Source organism: Neofelis nebulosa, chromosome X, assembly GCF_028018385.1.
Source record: "Neofelis nebulosa isolate mNeoNeb1 chromosome X, mNeoNeb1.pri, whole genome shotgun sequence".
Lineage (NCBI taxonomy): Eukaryota > Metazoa > Chordata > Mammalia > Carnivora > Felidae > Neofelis > Neofelis nebulosa.
In genome coordinates, this window is record NC_080800.1 from 81250547 (window position 1) to 81269686 (window position 19140).

The 19140-nt window shown below is 40.1% G+C and overlaps 1 protein-coding gene across 8 annotated transcripts in view; it reads right to left on the reverse strand.

The window, feature by feature from the left end:
- The window catches only part of SYTL4 (synaptotagmin like 4), a 188293-nt gene that overhangs the window by 36110 nt on the left and 133043 nt on the right, over nt 1–19140 (reverse strand). For 2 of the 8 annotated variants that reach the window (XM_058713977.1, XM_058713975.1), the window contains exon 1: nt 13318–13445. The exons of 4 other annotated variants lie outside the window; for them this stretch is intronic. The gene's annotated coding sequence lies outside the window, so the exon portion shown is untranslated. Of the gene's footprint in view, nt 1–12729; nt 12853–13317; nt 13446–19140 lie in introns of those variants that run through there. 2 more of the 8 variants (XM_058713979.1, XM_058713976.1) reach the window with 2 other exon arrangements.

The window sequence follows — 19140 nt, forward strand, 5'->3', positions numbered from 1 at the left end:
CCAATCAGAGCTTTCCTACTTTTTTTTTTTTTTTTTTTTTTTTTTTGCTGTGTGACCTTGGGCAAGTTATTTGACCTGAGTCTCTGTTTCCCCATTTGTAAAAACAGTGATTAATAATAGGAGCTCCTGCCTAAGGCTGTGAGGATTCCAGTGTACATCATGAATAAAGGGTAGAACATAGTGCCCAGTCTACAATAAGCAGCCAATTTGGTAGATGTTTAATTATTATTCGCCATATGCTTTGAAAAAGATACAAGCATATGGCTGTTTTGACATCTTACTATGAAATTTGAGAAATCTAATCAGCAGTCTTGCCCAGATGGAAAGTCACCATATCTCTCTGCATGGAGGTAGGCTGACAAGCATAAATATTAAGTAAATGCTAGTAATTGGATATGACCAGTTTAAAAGATATTTATTTATACACTGTTCCAGACAGGATTTAAAATGACTTACAAAGATACATAAAACATAACAAAATACCATAAATTTTAAAAAATAGAATCAAAAAGAAGAAAAACAAGAGTGATGATAATGTAGAAGAGCAGAATCAAGGCTCCAAACCCAAAGGGCAACTTAGGCTTCCCAATGGTCAACTGGGGTCCAGACCCCCACAACCTCACCCACAGAGCACATCCATGCCTCAGACAATGTGTCCAGGCCTTCCTACACTGAGGTCCATTCTTAGAAGTGTTATGGTAGCCAAGTTGTTATTTTCCCCTAACAACGAGAAATTTATAAACTAGTTCTCAAGTTTACAATATTCTGATTTTGGGTTTGCACCATGGTTCTTTTGCCCCTTACAATCCTTTGCAAAACAGGTTCCATAAAAGTGGAGTTTGCATATAGTGAGGCATTGAGCAGTTTTAGATATCTTAAAGATAGCCACCAGCTGATGAAGATGAAGAAAGAGGAAGAGAAGAAAGCCAGTAACACTTCTAGAATGCTTACTATGGACCAAACACTTTTCTAAGCACTTCATATAAGATGGAGTCATTTAGTCCTCATGATCATACTGTGAGGCAGATACTACACTATTATGTTTACAAATGAGGGTAGGGAGGCACATATTGAGCAAACAACTTGCCCAAGGTCATTTGTCCTATAAGTGACAGTCTGGTTTTGGAACCCAGTCTGGTTCCAGAGTCTGAGCTCTTAACCACTATGTTATACAGTCTCTTCTTTGTCTGATAATATTGCTTATACATGGTAATGTTTGGAAAAGAGACATCTTACCCTAAGTAACTGGAAAAGAGTTTTTTAAAAGTCTTCAGCTAGTAACAGATAAACATTTGAGAGGCCCTCAGTCTGGCTTACTTTCTCAGTCCCCTGACCTCCCCTCATCCAGCATTTCCCTTCTAAAGGACAGTAGGAATATATGGGGGAAGTAACTAAAATATAATGTTTCCTTAGTGCTTAGAATCACACACAGGTGGGGATAATTTCCTCCCAATTGAAACCACATGGTTACCTTTCAATGCCACCAAATTCTGGTCATAAGTGGTTTGAAGAAATTCCCACTTAAAATAATACATACTTTTCTAAAGTAAGTCGCAGAGGGAAGCTGTCTTAATACACATATTTCTCCTGCAGAGTGGTTTTTTGGATACATGAAAATATGGTCTTATTTTCATGATTTCACACTTTTTCCTGCTCCTCAGCAACTCCAGATGTCTTAAACCTACCACCAGTTCTGGAAGGCAGATATCCATAAACATGGTACATAGAAGTAAGTATATATAAAAGATCATAAAAATGAGACCATGTGTCCAAATAGCACCCTTGGCAACAGGAGAAATGCATATATAAGTCAAATTGCATTTTGCTTTCCAGCTTGCAAGACCTACACTTAGAGCTACCTCTCATACGAGCCAGGCAGTCTCATGAGAGCGCCATGAGATTGATGGGGGGCCAGGGAGGATGGCCAGTTCATCCTCTTCTCTGCCAAAGTCCCTTCCTTAACAGCTCAAAAACTTAAAAAGATCAAAAATCCCCAACTAAAACAACCACAACGTTTTAAAATCCAGGTCATTTATATGCATAAAACATTATTAAAGTGTGGTGAGAACCAACACATTGTCATTCTTCATTAAGTCTCATGACTGTGTGTAACACCATTATCTTTCTTTAGTCAACAAGCTATTATAAACCATCATCCCTTCAGAGAAGACCCTCTTTTACCAGGGTCACCGATGTTGGGGATTTCTAACTGAACTCTACTAAGCATCTAATTCTTCCTTGCAGGCCATGTCACCTAAAACTCACCCACGCAGTCCCCTTAGATGAGAAATCATGATGGTTGTGACTAATCCAGCCCATGTTCACACCTAACTGTGATTTCATGCATTTGGTTTCTTTTTTAATTTTAGGGATACTGTGACCTAGCTATGGCCACAGAAACCTTAAACACAATCAAATAACCTGTGGTTAAACTTAACTATACCTGTGGCAGACAATCTTAAGGTTTATTTAAGACCTATAAGACATAAAATAAATGCTAATTTATTTCAAATAAAATATTAATAAATATATACATAAAATATATACACAAAAGAGTAGGTATACATGGAGAATATAAAATAAAGGTAAAATGTGAATGTACTACAAAGTCCTCCTTCCCTTCTAAACTGCTTAACCATAATTACTTTACATATTACATCAAATCCCTGGAACAAGATTACTACATGCATTATCAACATCTGGTCTAAGCTAGAAACAATGCCTGATATTCAAAAATACTAAAGCATAAAAAATTAAAACTGCTAAAATGTTCAAGTTATGCATATATATATTTGGTTTATCTTCAGTTCTGACATAGCATATGAAAGTACATTAAAAAGTTTTATGGGGGGAGGTATACATTTTCATAATCCAGTTACTATAACTTACAATAAAGCAAGGCACTCAAAATGTCTAGATGGACTTTCCTCACCCTGTATATGTAAATATTTGACTTTATTATTAGTTCTAAGTAAAACTACACAATCAGTAATCACCATATCAAGGAGGATGCCCTTTTATAAAAATGAATAATCTCCCCCACTAGATAGTAAGCTGGATGAGAAAAGGGACTTTGTTTTGTTCATCCCAGTATCTTCAGTGCCTAGAGCACTGTCTGGCACATAATATTCATACAATAAATATTTGTTGATTGAATGAGCTGGCATCAAAAATATCAAATATCATATTAAGTCACACCCAAGAGTTTATCATCCAGGACTTTACTTTTCATATCATGAATTCAAACACCCTTCTGCTGCTATGTCAGCTCCTTCCTGTCTTCACTTCCTTTCCTAAATAGCTTGAGTTCTAATGTTTCAATTTCACTCTGTCAATATCCTCAATAACCCATTTTCATTGCAAATATCTGATAAAAATGTAACTCTAGAAGAGCCCAACTGTTGTGCTTTATGCCTGCACTGGAGCTACTGAGATCTACTGGGGAAAAAAAAACCACAATCTGGTAGATTATTATCAATATGAATTCTTTGTCACCAAGCTCACCTCAACACTGCCTGACACTACAACTATGCTTTCCTGTTCACCACAATAACGATTTCAAACCTTCCTCAAGCACTAAAAATCTCCAACCCAAACCTTACCCCACTGCAACCCCTGCTCTAAATAATGACCTTTTCTGGGAATGCAAACTGTTGCAGCCACTCTGGAAAACAGTATGGAGGTTCCTCAAAAAACTAAAAATAGAACTACCCTACAACCCAGCAACTGCACTACTAGGCATTTACCCACGAGATACAGGTATGCTGTTTCGAAGGGACACATGCACCCCCATGTTTATAGCAGCACTATCAACAATAGCCAAAGTATGGAAAGAGCCCAAATGTCCATCGATGGATGAATCGATAAAGAAGATGTGGTATATATATACAATGGAGTATTACTTGGCAATCAAAAAGAACGAAATCTTGCTATTTACAACTACGTGGATGGAACTAGAGGGTATTATGCTAAGCAAAGTTAGTCAGAGAAAGACAAATATCATATGACTTCACTCATATGAGGACTTTAAGACACAGAACAGATGAACACAAGGGAAGCAAAAATAATATAAAAACAGGAGGGGGACAAAACAGAAGAGACTCATAAATATGGAGAACAAACTGAGGGTTACTGGAGGGGTTGTGGGAGGGGGCATGGGCTAAATGGGTAAAGGGAATTAAGGAATCTACTCCTGAAATCATTGTTTCACTATATGCTAACTAATTTGGATGTAAATTTTAGAAAATTAAAATTAAAATTAAAAAAAAAGAATGACCTTTTCTCAGGGCACCTGAGTGGCTCAGTTGGTCGAGCATCTGACTTCAACTCAGGTCATATCTCATGGCTCATGAGTTCAAGCCCCACATTGGGCTCACTGCTGTCAGCCTGTCAGTGCAGAGCCCACTTTGGATCCTGTCCCCCTCTCTCTGCCCCTCCCCTGCTTGTGCTCTCCCAAAAATAAAGAAATAGTTTTTTAAAAAGAATGACCTTTCCTCTTACATCACAGAAAAAATAAATGCCCTCAGACAATTTCCCGTCACCAAATCTTTAAACCTATTTTCATCTATGTTCACTTTTTGTTCTTCCCAACTGTAATGTTCTTCCTCTTATGTCAGGGTAATCCCCTCCACTTCATTCTGGATCCTCTCTCGTCTGGCATAAAAACTTCACCCTGTAGGGACTTTGTTCCATTAATTATCCCTTTCTTCTAGGGTAGCTGGGTGTCTCATTCTGTTGAGCCCCCAACTCTTGGTTTCAGCTCAGGTCTTGAGGTTCATGAGTTCAAGCCCCACATGGGGCTCCGTGCTGATGGTGCAGAGCCTGCTTGGGATTCTCTCCCCTTTCTCTCTGCCCCTACCCTGCTTGCTCTCTCTCTCGAAAATAAATAAAATTAACTAAAAAAAAGAATCTTGTATAAAAAATTATCCCTTCCTTCCCATCAGCTTTTAAATACATCTAAGTCCCTCCTAAATTAAAAAAAAAAATCCATAAATCTCAATCCTTCCCCTACTACCACTCTCACTGCTCTGCAGAGCCAAATTTCTCTAAGGAATTGTCCATATTCACTACCTCCACCTCCTATCCCCAATCATTTCTTAACCCACCAAAAGAAGCATTCTACCCCACTCACCCCCTGAAATTGCTCTAAGGTCACCAGAAACCTCCATCCAGTGGACAGTAGTCAGCCTTTATCTTCCTAAATTTCTCTGGATCTTTAGCACCACTTACCACTTTTCTGTTAGATTTTTTGTTAATGTTTATTTATTTTTGAGAGAGAGAGAGAGAGCAAGCAGGCGAGAGGCAGAGAGAGAGGCAGACACAGAATTTAAAGCAGGCTCCAGGCTCTGAGCTATCAGCACAGAGCCTGACATGAGGCTTGAACCCACAAACTGTGAGATCACGACCTGAACTGAAGTCAGATACTCAACTGACTAAGCCACCCAGGCACCCTACCACTTACCATTTTTCAATGGAGCAATTCCATTTTGAAAAACTTATCCTAATGATATTCAAGTATATACACAAATACAGTAAAACCTTGGTTTGTATGCATAATTCATTCTAGAAACATGCTTGTAATCTAAAGCACTTGTATATCAAAGTTAATTTCATGAACCATTGGCTCAGTTGTGATCATGTGACATTCAGCATCACATACTACTCATATTGCAAGACATCACTTATTTATCAAGTTAAAATGTATTAGAAATGTTTGCTCATCTTGTAGAACACTTGTAGAACAGGTTACTCACAATCCAAGGTTTTACTGTGTATATCATAAGGATGCTCAGTGTTTGAATAATCAAAAAAGTTATAAAATATAAACATATATCAATAAGAAACTGACTAAATAAATTATGGCATATACATATAATGGAATACTATGCCACTGTTAAAAAGACAGAGATAATTCTATTTTTACTGACATCAAAGGCTTGCCTCAAATATTAAGTAACAATCAATTGCAAAACATATACATTATGATTCCATGTGTATTTTTTAACATATAAGTAAAGACAGAATGGATGGATGGATGGATGGATGAATAGATGGAAAGAAGGAAGGAAGAAAGGAAGGAAGGAAGGAAGGAAGGAAGGAAGGAAGGAAGGAAGGAAGGAAGGAAATATTTTATATATGCATGGAAAATGTCTGGGAAGAGATACAAATTTAATACTGTTACCTCTGGGGAGTAGGATATGGAGAGAAGAACATAAGACCTATGTTTGCTATATTTTTGTTAGGTCAAGGAACAAAATGTGGCCAGATCCCTAATCACACCAACATTTCCAAGGTAGATAAGAAAGAAGTTCAAAGGAGATCCAAAGGGAATGGCCAGAGACTAGGTAAAATATATTTTATAATTTCCAGAGCTAAGGGAGGAGAGAGAGAAGGGTGGCTAATGGGTTCAAACACTGAGGAGAGATCTACTAAAAACAAGGAGAGGTAAGTAACGGAAGAAGAGCATGAACAGATAATTCTTGAAGGAAGATCAAATGGCCAGTAGATGTAACAAAGAAAAAGTTTTACTCTTACTGGTAATAACAATGCTTTCATATATGCCTATCAATTAAGCAAATTTTTTTAAAAGACAATATTCAATTTTAAAAAGGGAAGATGTAAGAGGTACTCTCACACTTTGTTGGCAAATGTAAATTGATAAAACCTGTTAGAGAAAGCAATGTGACAATCTGATTTCTAAAAAATTAAACTTCACTGAATTTACCACAAATGCAATGAAATCACTAATTATGTGATAGTTAAACGTTTAACACATACCTCTCCTGATGAAGTAAGTTCCATGAACAAAAGGCCATGGTCTTCTTCTCCACTCTCTCTCAAGTGCCTAGCCTAGAAACTAGCAAATTGTAGGCCCTCAGTAAATAAACCCATGCTTTCCGGCAAGTTACAAACAATACTTTAAGGACACTGTTAGTAAAGCTATTCTGATGCCTGAATTAATAGAGCTACAAACAAAAAACAGTGCAAGATGCCATGAAAATTTTCCATCTCTTAAGAATTACTCAAGTTCAAAGTAGAATTAGATAATCACAGATATGAAAGCCACAGAGTTCCACCATTTCTATTCTATTTCTATTTCTATTTCTATTTCTATTTCTATTTCTATTTTGCCAGCACTGCCTAATCTCCTGCCCTTTTATATTTCTGTCACAGCTACCCAGAAAAATCCCCCAAACTAGATGATCTACACTCTGCTTCTACACCTGGGCTGATGAGTGCTGCTGGAGAGAATGGACACAGGATTCTGTGACTAGGCATGGAGACAAATTCAAGTTATTCAAGCCTTTCTTGGCTCCCTATGATGTCGTAATCTGGATTATAGGCCTCTAAAAAGCTCCTCTTTTCATCCCTCTTGAATACTATCCCAATCCCTCACTGCTTGCATCACATGGGACCTTCCTCAAAATCTTGTCCTTCCACAGCTCCTTCCTTCTCGACAGCTTCATGAATCCTGCCCCTTTCCCTCCTGTCTCAATGGAAGAACTATCTCCCATTCTCTAAGGCCAGTCTTTCCACCTCTTTCAATTTGGAGCCCTCACCCTTCTGCTTCCTCAGCAATGACGTATCAAGTTCTACGCCATCTACACATAAATGGGTTTATCTCTCTCCTAAAATAAACAAAATTTACAAGACTATCTTGTTCCTTGAGCCCAACTGTCTATAAGAAACACTCCCTCCTTCCCATTGTAGCCAAGCCTTTCAAAGTGTATACCATATTCCTTATCAGTCATTTTTAGTGCTTACTCCCTAATCCTCTACAATCTGCCTTCTCTTCTCCTGCTGTACTGATGTCATCACTGATCTCCTAATTGTTAAATCTAATGAACATTTTTTTTTTTAAGAAAGAGAGGGGCACCTGGGTGGCTCAGTTGGTTAAGTCGGTTAAGCGTCCGACTTCAGCTTAGGTCACGATCTCGCGGTCCGTGAGTTCGAGCCCCACGTCGGGCTCTGGGCTGATGGCTCAGAGCCTGGAGCCTGCTTCTGATTCTGTGTCTCCCTCTCTCTCTGCCCCTCCCCCATTCATGCTCTCTCTATGTCTCAAAAATAAATAAACGTTAAAAAAAAAAAGAAAAGAAAGAGAGAGTGTGCACGAGTGAGGAAGTGGGGCGGGTGGGGGGGGGGAGAGAGGGAAAGAAAGAGAGAATCCTAAGCAGGCTCCATGCTCAGTGCAGAGCCCAACATGGGGCTCGACCCCACGAATGTGGGATCATGACCCCATCTGAAATCAACAGTCAGATGCTCAACCAATTGAGCCACCCAGGCATCCCATGAACATGTTTTTTTAAATGTTTTATAGTGTGTTTTATCTGATTACAAGAGGGGTACACATCATGAACAAAGTTATGACATATGACAAGAGAAAAAAACTTGTACTGTGTAAGAGGCTATGAATAAATACCCCTAATAAACATTGTGTTCTTACAAACAAATTAAATATATAACTCAAAAGAAAAATGTGCAAAGGATATTAAGAAGCAAGTCTCAGAAAAAATACAAATAGCTAGTATACACACAAAAATACTCAGCGTTACTAGTAATTAAAGATGTGAAAGTTAAATCAGTTAGATACCACTTTTCACCTACCAGATTAGCAAAAATCTGGCCATCCTCAGCAAGAGCATACAGAAAAGCATTTTCTGTGGTAAGAATGTAAATCTTCCTGGATGCCACTTTGGCACAGCCTATTCACATTTTTTAATGTAAATATCCTTTGACCCAACAATTCTACTAGAAAGCTATCCCATAGAAATATCTATCTGTGTGTGTTATATATATCTACATCCATTCTTGAGCACTGTGCAAATATGTTTATTGTGGCCTTGTGTTGCCTGGACTAGGGTAATAGGCAGAGAAGATGGAGACATGTGGCAGAATATATGACACAGCTGGAAGATCAGGTCAACAGGACTTGCTGATGAATTGGATATGGAGAGGTGAGAGAAGGGGAGGAATCAAGGGCAACCCTAGGTTCTTGACTTGAGCAACTGAGTGGATGATGGTGTCATTTTACTGAGATGGGGAAGGCTGAGGGAAAGGGCTGGAGATTTGAGAAGAATCAGGAATCCAGTTTTGGCCCTGTTACATTTGATATCTATTTGACACCCAAGTAGAGATGTCGAATAGGCCATTGGATGTATGAGGCTGCAGCTTAGAAGAAAGGCTTGGGTCACACAAATAAATGTGGGAGTGACGAGTGTATAGATAGATGGTATTTCAAGCCATGGGGCTGGATGGGTGCTTCTGGGAAGATTTTGGATGGAAAAAAAGTGCATGGACTGAGCCCTAGGTCACTTCAATGTTCAGAAGCTGGGAAGATAAATTTAGGAGAAGAGGAGGCTGAGCAGACATTTTTTAATACAAATTTCAGTTTTAAAGAAGTTAACACACATCACATGGTAGAAAATCACACATTTACCACCCTATCAAGGACCCAACTCCTTCCAAGCCTGTCTTTTAGGGAATTCTAGCTTTTTTTTTCTTGCTGAATATTTCAAACAACATTTAAACACAATGGTAACTTTTTTCTTTAACGTCACATAGTGGTTTCCTCACGCTGAATAATTCTCCTAGTATAAAACTAGTCAAGTACTACACACATAGCACTCAGCAGTGTGTTTTCCATAAAGTTTATAATCCAATAGTCTCCTCATGCCTAAAAAGCTAAGGGAAACTTGAGGCCAGAAACTGAACTTGGGCCACCTTTTATTCTTTGGAGCCACTCACTTCCCCATTGCACAATAACTTTCTTGCTTGCCAAATGCCTGAAAGGCTTCAAGACATCTGAGAATCCACACCCTCTCCTCTCAGTGTAAGTCCCCCTTCCTACCAACAAGAAGCATAGCCCCTTTACATTTTCACTTTAGAAGTTTCCATTCAGGAAAAAATAAATAAATAAAAAGGGACAAAAAATTAATAAATAAATAAATAAATAAAAATAATGCTTATAGCAGAAAAAAAAAAAGAAGTTTCCATTCAGAAACTTGGGCCTTAAAAAAGGAGAGGAAGTACTTCCAGCTAGGTCAAAGCTGTCATCAGGAATGCGGTCTCAAAGCAAAACTCAGCAGAAGGAAAGCTGTGTGAGAACTGAGCCTGAAGCAACCTTATAGCTGTAAGGTGACAGTCTAGGGATACCTAGTTTCAGGTCCAGGAGGGCACAAAAGAGCCAATTCCTAGAATGGTACTGTAATTCATTAATTGATTTAACAACTATTAGTTAAGCACCTATGATGTGCCAGGCTCTGTTATGGGTTCTGGGGTCCACTGATGAATAAAACAGACACAAATCCTGCCCACATGGAATTTACATTATGGAGGGGCAAGGGAGAGACAGATAATAAGAAAAATGGAAAAAATACACAATATGTTACATTAGAGTAATAACGTAGAGAAGGAGCACAGAATGTTCAGGGATGGGGTTGCAAGTTTAAATAGGTAATTGGATAAGGCCTCACTGAAGTGACATTTATAAGTACAAACTCCTAGTTCTAGGATTTAGTGCCTCAGGAAGGTGTTTTGCGTACTTTAATCCCACCACCACCAGACCTCAGGCCCTTAAAGGCCTAGTATCCCCAGGCTGGCACCAATATTTGTTAATCTCTTGTACTTAAGAGAAAGGGAGCGCCAAGAGCCAGACCTTGCCCTTAAAGAGGTTACAACCTTCTAGGGGCATCTGGGTGGCTCAGGTGGTTAAGCATCCATCTAACTTCAGCTCAGGTCATGATCTCACGGTTTGTGGATTCAAGTCCCACATGCAGTTCTGTGCTGACAGCTCAAAGCCTGGAGCCTGTTTCAGATTTTGTGTCTCCCTCTCTCTGTGTCCCTCCCCACTCATGCTCGTGACTCTCTCTCTCTCAAAAATAATAAACATTAAAAAAAATTTTAATTAAAATAAAAAGAGGTTACAACCTTCCAGGTGGAAAAACAACTAAGGGAGATGGTCAGGGCTTCCCAGAGGTGTAAAAAAAGTGCTCTAGGACAGGATAACCGGTAATCTGGCTTGGGGGAAGGAACTGTGTGTGCGGTGAGGTTGTCACAAAGGAAATGGCCTTAGAGCTAAATCTTGAGAGATGAATAGGAATTAAAGGCAGGAGGATGGGTACAGGTGGCAAGTTAGTTTTTCAGGAAAAAGAAACAGTTTGAGCAAAGGCCCAGAAATGGGATCAAGGAGGACATTTTCTCCTGTGGTGTCCCTGCCTAAAGTGCTCCATCCATCCCAGATAAAACAAGCACACACTCACCCTCAGGCTCTCTGGGATGGCTGCTGGGAAATCCTTATCATTTACCCCACCCTCATTTCTTCCCTAGCTAGCAGGAAAGGAAGAAGTTGAGTCAGGCACACATCCCTAGAATCCAGGGTTACCGTCTCCTAACTTCAGGATAACTACTACTGAACTGAGAGCCCCAGAAGCTTCATTAAGCCAGGTACACTCAGGGGTGGGGGCTTATAGTGGTAATGTGGCAATTGGCCCCATGTTAAAAGTGAAGTTGTGAAGAGGGTAAGAAATCGGTGAGGTAAGAGTGGCCCAAAGTCTCTGCAGCGCATCTGAGATGGAGTCAAGGAACAAAACTCATGCTTCAGCTTGGAAGAGAAATTTTTCATTACTTAGTCCTCACCTGTGAGCTATTTGGTGTTCCTAAAATATAAGACAGCACAAGTGGTGTAACAGGGGATAGGAACACAAGTCAGATGGCCCAGTTCAGCCCCTCGTTAGTTGGGTGATTTGGGGGCAAGGCACTTAACCTCTTAGTCTCCTTTCCATCCTAACATGGCTATAACTGTAGTGCCTACAACACAGAGTTATTATAAGGATTACATGAGATAACTATGTAAGGAACTGATCACAGTACATGGCTCAATACATTCTAATAACCATTACTAGTAGCACTAAGGGGATAAGTTCAGAGAGCATCAACTAGAATGCTACATACAGTCACCGACAAACTATCCCAGAATAGGCCTCCAAGTTCCATTTCACTGCTCTGACCTAAAGTGAGGCACCTAAAATCGTGTTACCAGAAATGTTCATCCCCAGCCAGGAGAAGTCCCACAAGCCAAGCCAGTGGTCTTTTTCTACTTGGATTTCCAACAGGAGCTTAAAAACAATTTACAACTACAACAAAAAACTTCATCAGGGCCTCAACATTGTTCTCTCCACAGCCCAGTGAGGTAAACACATTAAGTCATTAACACCTTAATATTAATGGATTTATGAGAAGTGGGATGTGGGGAGCTGAAAGAACAGAAAACAAGCCAGTTAAAAACAGGAGGTCCAGGATGCAATGAAGACCAATTTCTGTCACAAATGTACAAGGTCTAGGGTCAACCCTGCCAAAAGCAATATTCTGGAATGCTAGGTCCTCTGGTCCTGAAGAAGCAGGGTATTTACTGGGGGGAAGAGAATGTTGGCTAATGAAAAACAAATCACCTGTTCATTCACCAAAATTCTAACCAAATGATTTCATCGCCAAAAACCCAACCATCTCATTCAACTTTAGGGGCTAAAGGAACATCTGACGCTTGACAAACCATCCCAGGGGATATGAGAGTTCTGTGCCTCTTCTGAGGGCTCTAGGGAACCTCTTCCAGGAGCAGATCTCCGAAGCCACCTTGAAAGGTGGCAAAATAAACCGGTTCAACTCCAGAGCACACAGCTGGGTCCCCAGCCCCAAGCGCAGAGGAAGCCCACTGAGGTAGGGCTCAGCCTTGACTTTTGGCGGACCTACGGAGGCCAGAGAAGCTGACACCATGAGATCCCAGGTCCGGAAACAGTGAGAGACTGAGACCGGCCGCAATGACCAAGCGCTGAGAATGGAACCACGGAAAAGGTGAATCGACTTCTCCGACGGTGGAGTTCCCGTTTAGGAGCTCGGCCTCACCCCCGCCCCCAGGGCCAGCTCGGGAGGGGCTTCAGCTCCGGCTGGCGGGAAAAGTCGAGCCACTCTGTGCCAAGCGAGACCCGGGGGAGGCAGAGCCCAGAGGGGTACCGCTCGAGTTAGCGACAGGTGGGCCAGGGAAGGGGCCAGAAGAGGCCCGAGAGAAAGCAAACTGGCGGGGAAGGACCGCCCCAAGCAGACGGGAGTCAAAGCGTGGGGGGTGCGGTCAAGACAGGCAGACGACACAGAGGGAACAGGCGGTCGGCTAGGGAGAAGGAAAACTTGGGAGAGCAGAGGGGGGTGAGGGAAGGGTTCAGGTGCCTGAAATAGGGGTGGGGGACGCTTAGGCAGCGAAAAAGGGCAAGGGGCCCAGGAGGAGCCTGGGACCGAGAGTGAAGGGGAGGCCGCTGGCCGCGGACTTACCTGTCAACTGCAACAGGTGCCGCGAGAGGGCGAGACGTCTCAGTGCTGGACTCGGGGGAGGGCTGCTCTGCTAAAACTGCAATCCTGTTCAAGTGGGCAGCCCTACTTAGCCTCCCGGGAGGCGGAAAAAGCTGCAACTTTCCCTGGAGTGGGGAGGAGCTGGACTCTTAAAGGGGCCGTACAGCTCTCCGGGCCCCTTAGTAGGGGGCCGCGCCCCCGGAAAGGGTGCTCAGAGAGCCAAAGCCTTAAGTCTCTGGAAGGATGCCCTCCCAGATTAGGAAAGGGAGGTTAGGACTGAGGATAGGGGTCTAAGACTGGACATGGCCCCCTTTTTCACTCTCTCAGATGATCAATCTCCTGCCTCTTCTGCTTAGCTGAGCCAAAGTTGTCAAACTGCCATGTACTTATAAGAAGATGAAGACTCTAGACCATATAATTTGGGAAGATAAAATATGATACCATTCTGATCCTTTAACCTTGAGCCTTTTGTGGCAAATAAAAGTGTCCCTCTAAAATAGAAATGTTTGGGGCAAAGGATATAGACTAAATTCACACACACACACACACACACACACACACACACACTTGTTTAAAACATTCAACTCACCAATAGAAAAAAAAATAAGAGCAAATTAGAACAATAATGCGATTCTTTGGCAAAGGTTTGTTTTTTTTTTTTATAACACTTGATGACAAAGTGGTATAAAAACAAAGCTCTTCCATAAATGCTGGCAGGAGTGTGTTTTGTTTAAACACCCTTTAAGAAGGCATGTGAGCAATATACAGTGTATCAATAGGCTTTAAAATTTTATATCTATCCAGTAATGGTTGATTCCTCTCCCCCTCTCTCCCTCCCTCTCTCTTACCTTCTTCTCATCAGCCATTAACCATGCTCAAGTCCCTCTCATCTGTCATCAGCAATTAAACATGCTCAGGTCTGACATCTTAAAAAAAAAAAATCCTCCCTACACACAAGGTACTTCTCCAGCTACTCTTTATGGGCAAATTTATTGCAAATGTACTTTGCAGGTACATTTGCCATCTCCATTTTCTTCTTCTCACTTAGCAGTTTGGCGTCATTCCCCCACGCTCCACTGAAACTGTGCTCAACAAAGTACCCAACCAATGACTGACCTCTGTGTCAGTAAATCTACAGATATAAATTCAAAAATAAAGGGGATATTTTTAATCGTTATCTTGCTTGACATCTCCCCTACATTTAACGCTGTTAACTATTTCCTCCTACTTGAAAGTCTTCCTGTGGCATCTATAATGCCACACTCTTGCTTTTCTTCCTACCCCTTTGCCCTCTCCTCAAAATCATTTTGTAGATTCCACTTCTGCTATCTAACCTCTGGAAGTCAGACATTCTCAGAGCTAGGCTACGTATATTGTCTCCCTAAATGATCTCTTTCACTCACTTGGTTTTAATTACCATCTATATGATCACAACTGTAATATTATAGCTCTATCCAGACCTCTTCACTGAGCTCTGTGTTCTTGACATGTCCATTTGGACGTCTTGCAGGCACCTCAAATTCAACACATCCAAAGCTGAACACACCATGTTGTCTCTTAAATTTGCTCCTCCTCCAGTGTTTCCTATCTCAGTAAATGATAGCATGCTACTCAAGGCAGAAACATGACATTTAGCATAATACCTGGCACATAGTAAGCCCTCACTAGTATTTATATAATGCATGAATGAAATTATCCTAAGGAAAACAGATGTACACAAACTTTTTGTACAACTATGTTAATCCTAGTATTACTTAGAATAATAAAATACTATGGAAAAACCTAATGGTTCAATGGTTAAGTAAATTACAGTATAGTTATACAATGGAATATTCTTCAGCCAACAAAAACTGAAATTTACACATAGTTTATGACAGGAAAATGCTTATGCTCTAATATTAATTGCAAGTAGGATGCAACATTTAATATAAAATATGATCACAACAATTAATGAAAATGCATGAGAAAAAGATAAAACAAAATATGCAAAATATTAGTAGTACCTGTTTCTAGGCGGTGGAACTAAATGAAGTTTTGTTTTCCTCCTACTTTTTTCTGTATTTTTCAACTTTATTCTAATGAGAAGTGTGCAGCTTTGATAACATAAAGAATTATTTTGAAAAATCTTAAAAAGGAGGGGCACCTAGGTGGCTTAGTCAGTTAAGTGTCCGACTCTTAGTTTCGGCTTGGGTCATGATCTCATGGTTTCGTGGGTTCGAGCCCCGCATTGGGCTTTGCAGTGCAGAGTCTGCTTGGGATTCTCTCCCTCCCTCTCTCTACCCCTCCCCCCGCTCACGCTGTCTCTGTCTCTCTCAAAGTAAATAAATAAATAAAACTTAAAAAATTTTTTTTAAAAAATAAAAATCTTAAAAAGTAAAGAAAAAAATCATTTCAATTGTGATAGGCAAAAAAGTAAAATTTAGCCCCCAGGCTCTACCCAAAGTTTTCTTCCATATTTTAGCTCTTCAGTACCCTGTGCACAGCCTGAAGTGTGAAGAAGCCACTTCAAAGAGGAAATTCTTTTGATTGGTTTAGTTTTGCCAACTCAGCCCTTAGGGCCCCTGTGCTGAACCCTAGGCCTTTGCCTGTGCTCCATCTCCCTCACCTGGCCTGTGGGAATTCAGACCAAGCACTTTTCTGCTCCTTTTTTGCAGGTGGTGGTTGGCAGGAGCTGGAAATACCCTCAGCCAGAAGGACCTCCAGAAAACATTTAGTCCAGTCCCCTTATTCCTAAGCAAAACTTCCAGATAATGTTTTATGTTTTTATTTCTTTCTACTTGTGCAGTTTCTCCCTTTGTATGGTCTACCTCATTAAAGAGGATGTGGAGATCTGACTCTTTTACTCTAAGACAATCTCAGTGAACCAACTGAAAATACACAGAAAGAGACAAATATAAACAGTGAACCAAAACAAAATTAGGCAATAGCCTGTCCGCATAGACTCTGTGCTGTCCATTTCTGTTTGGTCCTCCTTGCTTGCCACAAGGATTCTGCACTCAAATTCTTATAACCAAATATCATGAGGGGTCCAATGCAAGCAGACTCATGTTGTAGCATGTATCAGAATTTCTTTTTAAGGCTGAATAATACTGCATTGTATGAATACACCATATTTTGTTTATTTATTAATCTGTCGATGGGCATTTGATTTGTTTCCATATTTCAGCTATTGTGAATAATGCTGCCATGATCATTAGTGTGCAAGTATCTGTCTCTGCTTTCAAGTCTTTTGGTATATACCTAGAAGTGGAATTACTATATTAACTGGTAATTCTATATTTAGCTGAGGACTTGCCAAGTTATTTTCAACAGCAATGCACAAAGATTCCAGTTTTTCCATAGCCTCACAAAAACTTGGTATTTTCTGAGGTTTTTTGTTTTTGCTTTTTTATATAATAGCCATCCCTAATGAGTGTGGAGTGGTATCTCATTTTGGTTTTGATTTACATTTTCCCTAATGGTTTGTGATGTTGATCATTATTTCTTGTGTTTATTGGTCATTTGTATATTTTCTTTAGAGACATGTCTATTCAAGTCATTTGCCCATTTTTGAGTTGGATTTGTTGTTGTTGTTGTTGTTGTTGTTGTAGTTGACTTGTAGCAGTTCCTTAAATATTCTGGGTATTAATCCTTTATCAGATATATGCTTTGCAAATATTTTCTCCCATTCTGTGAGTTGTCTTCTCATTCTTAATAGTATCTTTTGATGTGCAAAACTTTTTAATTTTAATGAAGTTCAGTTTATCTGTTATGTCATTGTTGTCTGTGCTTTGGTATCACATCCAAGAAAAATATGCCATATCCAATATCTATGTGTTTTCTTCTAATAGCTTTATAGTTTTAGCTCTATGCTTAGGACTTTGATCCAGTTTGAATTAATTTTTGCCTATGTTTTATATATGTTGTAAGGGTCCAACCAGTTTCCCAGCATCATTTGTTGTAAAGACTGTCCTTTTGGGGCGCCTGGGTGGCTCAGTCGGTTAAGCGTCCGACTTCAGCTCAGGTCACGATCTCACGGTCCGTGAGTTCGAGCCCCGCGTCGGGCTCTGGGCTGATGGCTCAGAGCCTGGAGCCTGCTTCCGATTCTGTGTTTCCCCCTCTCTCTGACCCTCCCCCGTTCATGCTCTGTCTCTCTCTGTCTCAAAAATAAATAAACGTTAAAAAAAAATTAAAAAATTAAAAAAAAAGACTGTCCTTTTCACATTATCTTGTTATTTTAAATGATAAACATCAAAGGGTATATTTATAGTTTTGAAAAATAATGAATAATAATAAAATTAACTATATTTTAGACTGTATAACACAAAATTTCAGTAAATGTGTGCTTATCACAAAATGTAGACATTGCAGGGCAATACAAATAGGAACTTATGGAATATTATCCTATGTATAGTATGTAAGCTCCTGTCCCATACTGAAAGATTAGATTCAATGAATTGCTCGATTTTACCACATTGAGGGAGTTCTAGCTAGTACAAACTAGTAGGATAGAGATTAGATTTTCCTCAGCCCCAGGTGACAGGATGCCTCAGTATTGAGCAGTTGCTCTTTTATAAAATGTGTATAGAACAATATATCAAGGATATGCCCACTATCCAGGTTAAGAAATAAGGCATTACCACTGCAGCTGAAGCCCACTGTATACAATGCTATCCTGAGGTTTTCACTATTTCTTTATTCACCAGATTTGATCTTGATCTTTTCCATGTATATAGTTATACATTTACTACATATGTGTCTATACTTTAACAATATGTAGTACTTTACAGAAATAGTATCACTCTGTATGTACCTTCTGCAATTTGCTTTCCTCACTCACCATTGTGCTTATATTTATCCCTGTTGATACATGTAGCTCTAATTCATTCATTTTTCACTGCTATAGAGCATTTCAGATTTAAAGATATTGTAACTGATATGGCTGTTCTCTTATGGATCAGGTACTTTTCAATTGCCAAAATCTTAATTCTGGATGCCAGGACAGTCCCTCTTCATTTCTTGTTGGGAAATAGTTTGTTTTTATTAAAAACAATCAGGCTTTCTGACAAAGCAGATTTAGTACACTAGTGGTCTACAGTGAGTTTATGGTATAAAAAGTAGATTCAGTCTCTTATTGTGTCAAGATTAGGGTCTCTCTGCCTCTACACTAATGACATTTTAGACTGGATAATGTTTTGTTGTGAGGAGCTATCCTGTGCATTGTAGGAGGTTTAACAGCATCTCTAGTCTCTACCCACTAGATGACAGAAGTGACAACCAAAAATGTCTCCAGATATTGCCAAATGTCCTTAGTTGAGAACCACTGGCCAAGATGTACTGAGCACCCATTATATGTGAAGCACTTTAGTAGGTGTATGGGGGAAAAAAAGAAAATGAATAAATACTGAAAAAAAGTCCCTTCATTCAAAGAAATATATTGAGCCTCTATTATGTGCAAAGTATACTATCCTAGACCCCAGTATTTTGGTGACCCTTTCCTTAAAGAGTTAACAGTGTATTGTGTGGAGTGGAAGGAGGCAGAAAGAAAACATCAAATTATAATACAATGTGGAAAGTATAAAGCTGGGTAGATGCACAGGATATGTGGGAGCACCTAGGAAGGCTATTTACACCATCCTCGTGGTGAGTAGTCAGTGAAGGGTCCTTAGAAAAGGTAATAGCTTGGGGCGCCTGGGTGGCGCAGTCGGTTAAGCGTCCGACTTCAGCCAGGTCACGATCTCGCGGTCTGTGAGTTCGAGCCCCGCGTCAAGCTCTGGGCTGATGGCTCGGAGCCTGGAGCCTGTTTCTGATTCTGTGTCTCCCTCT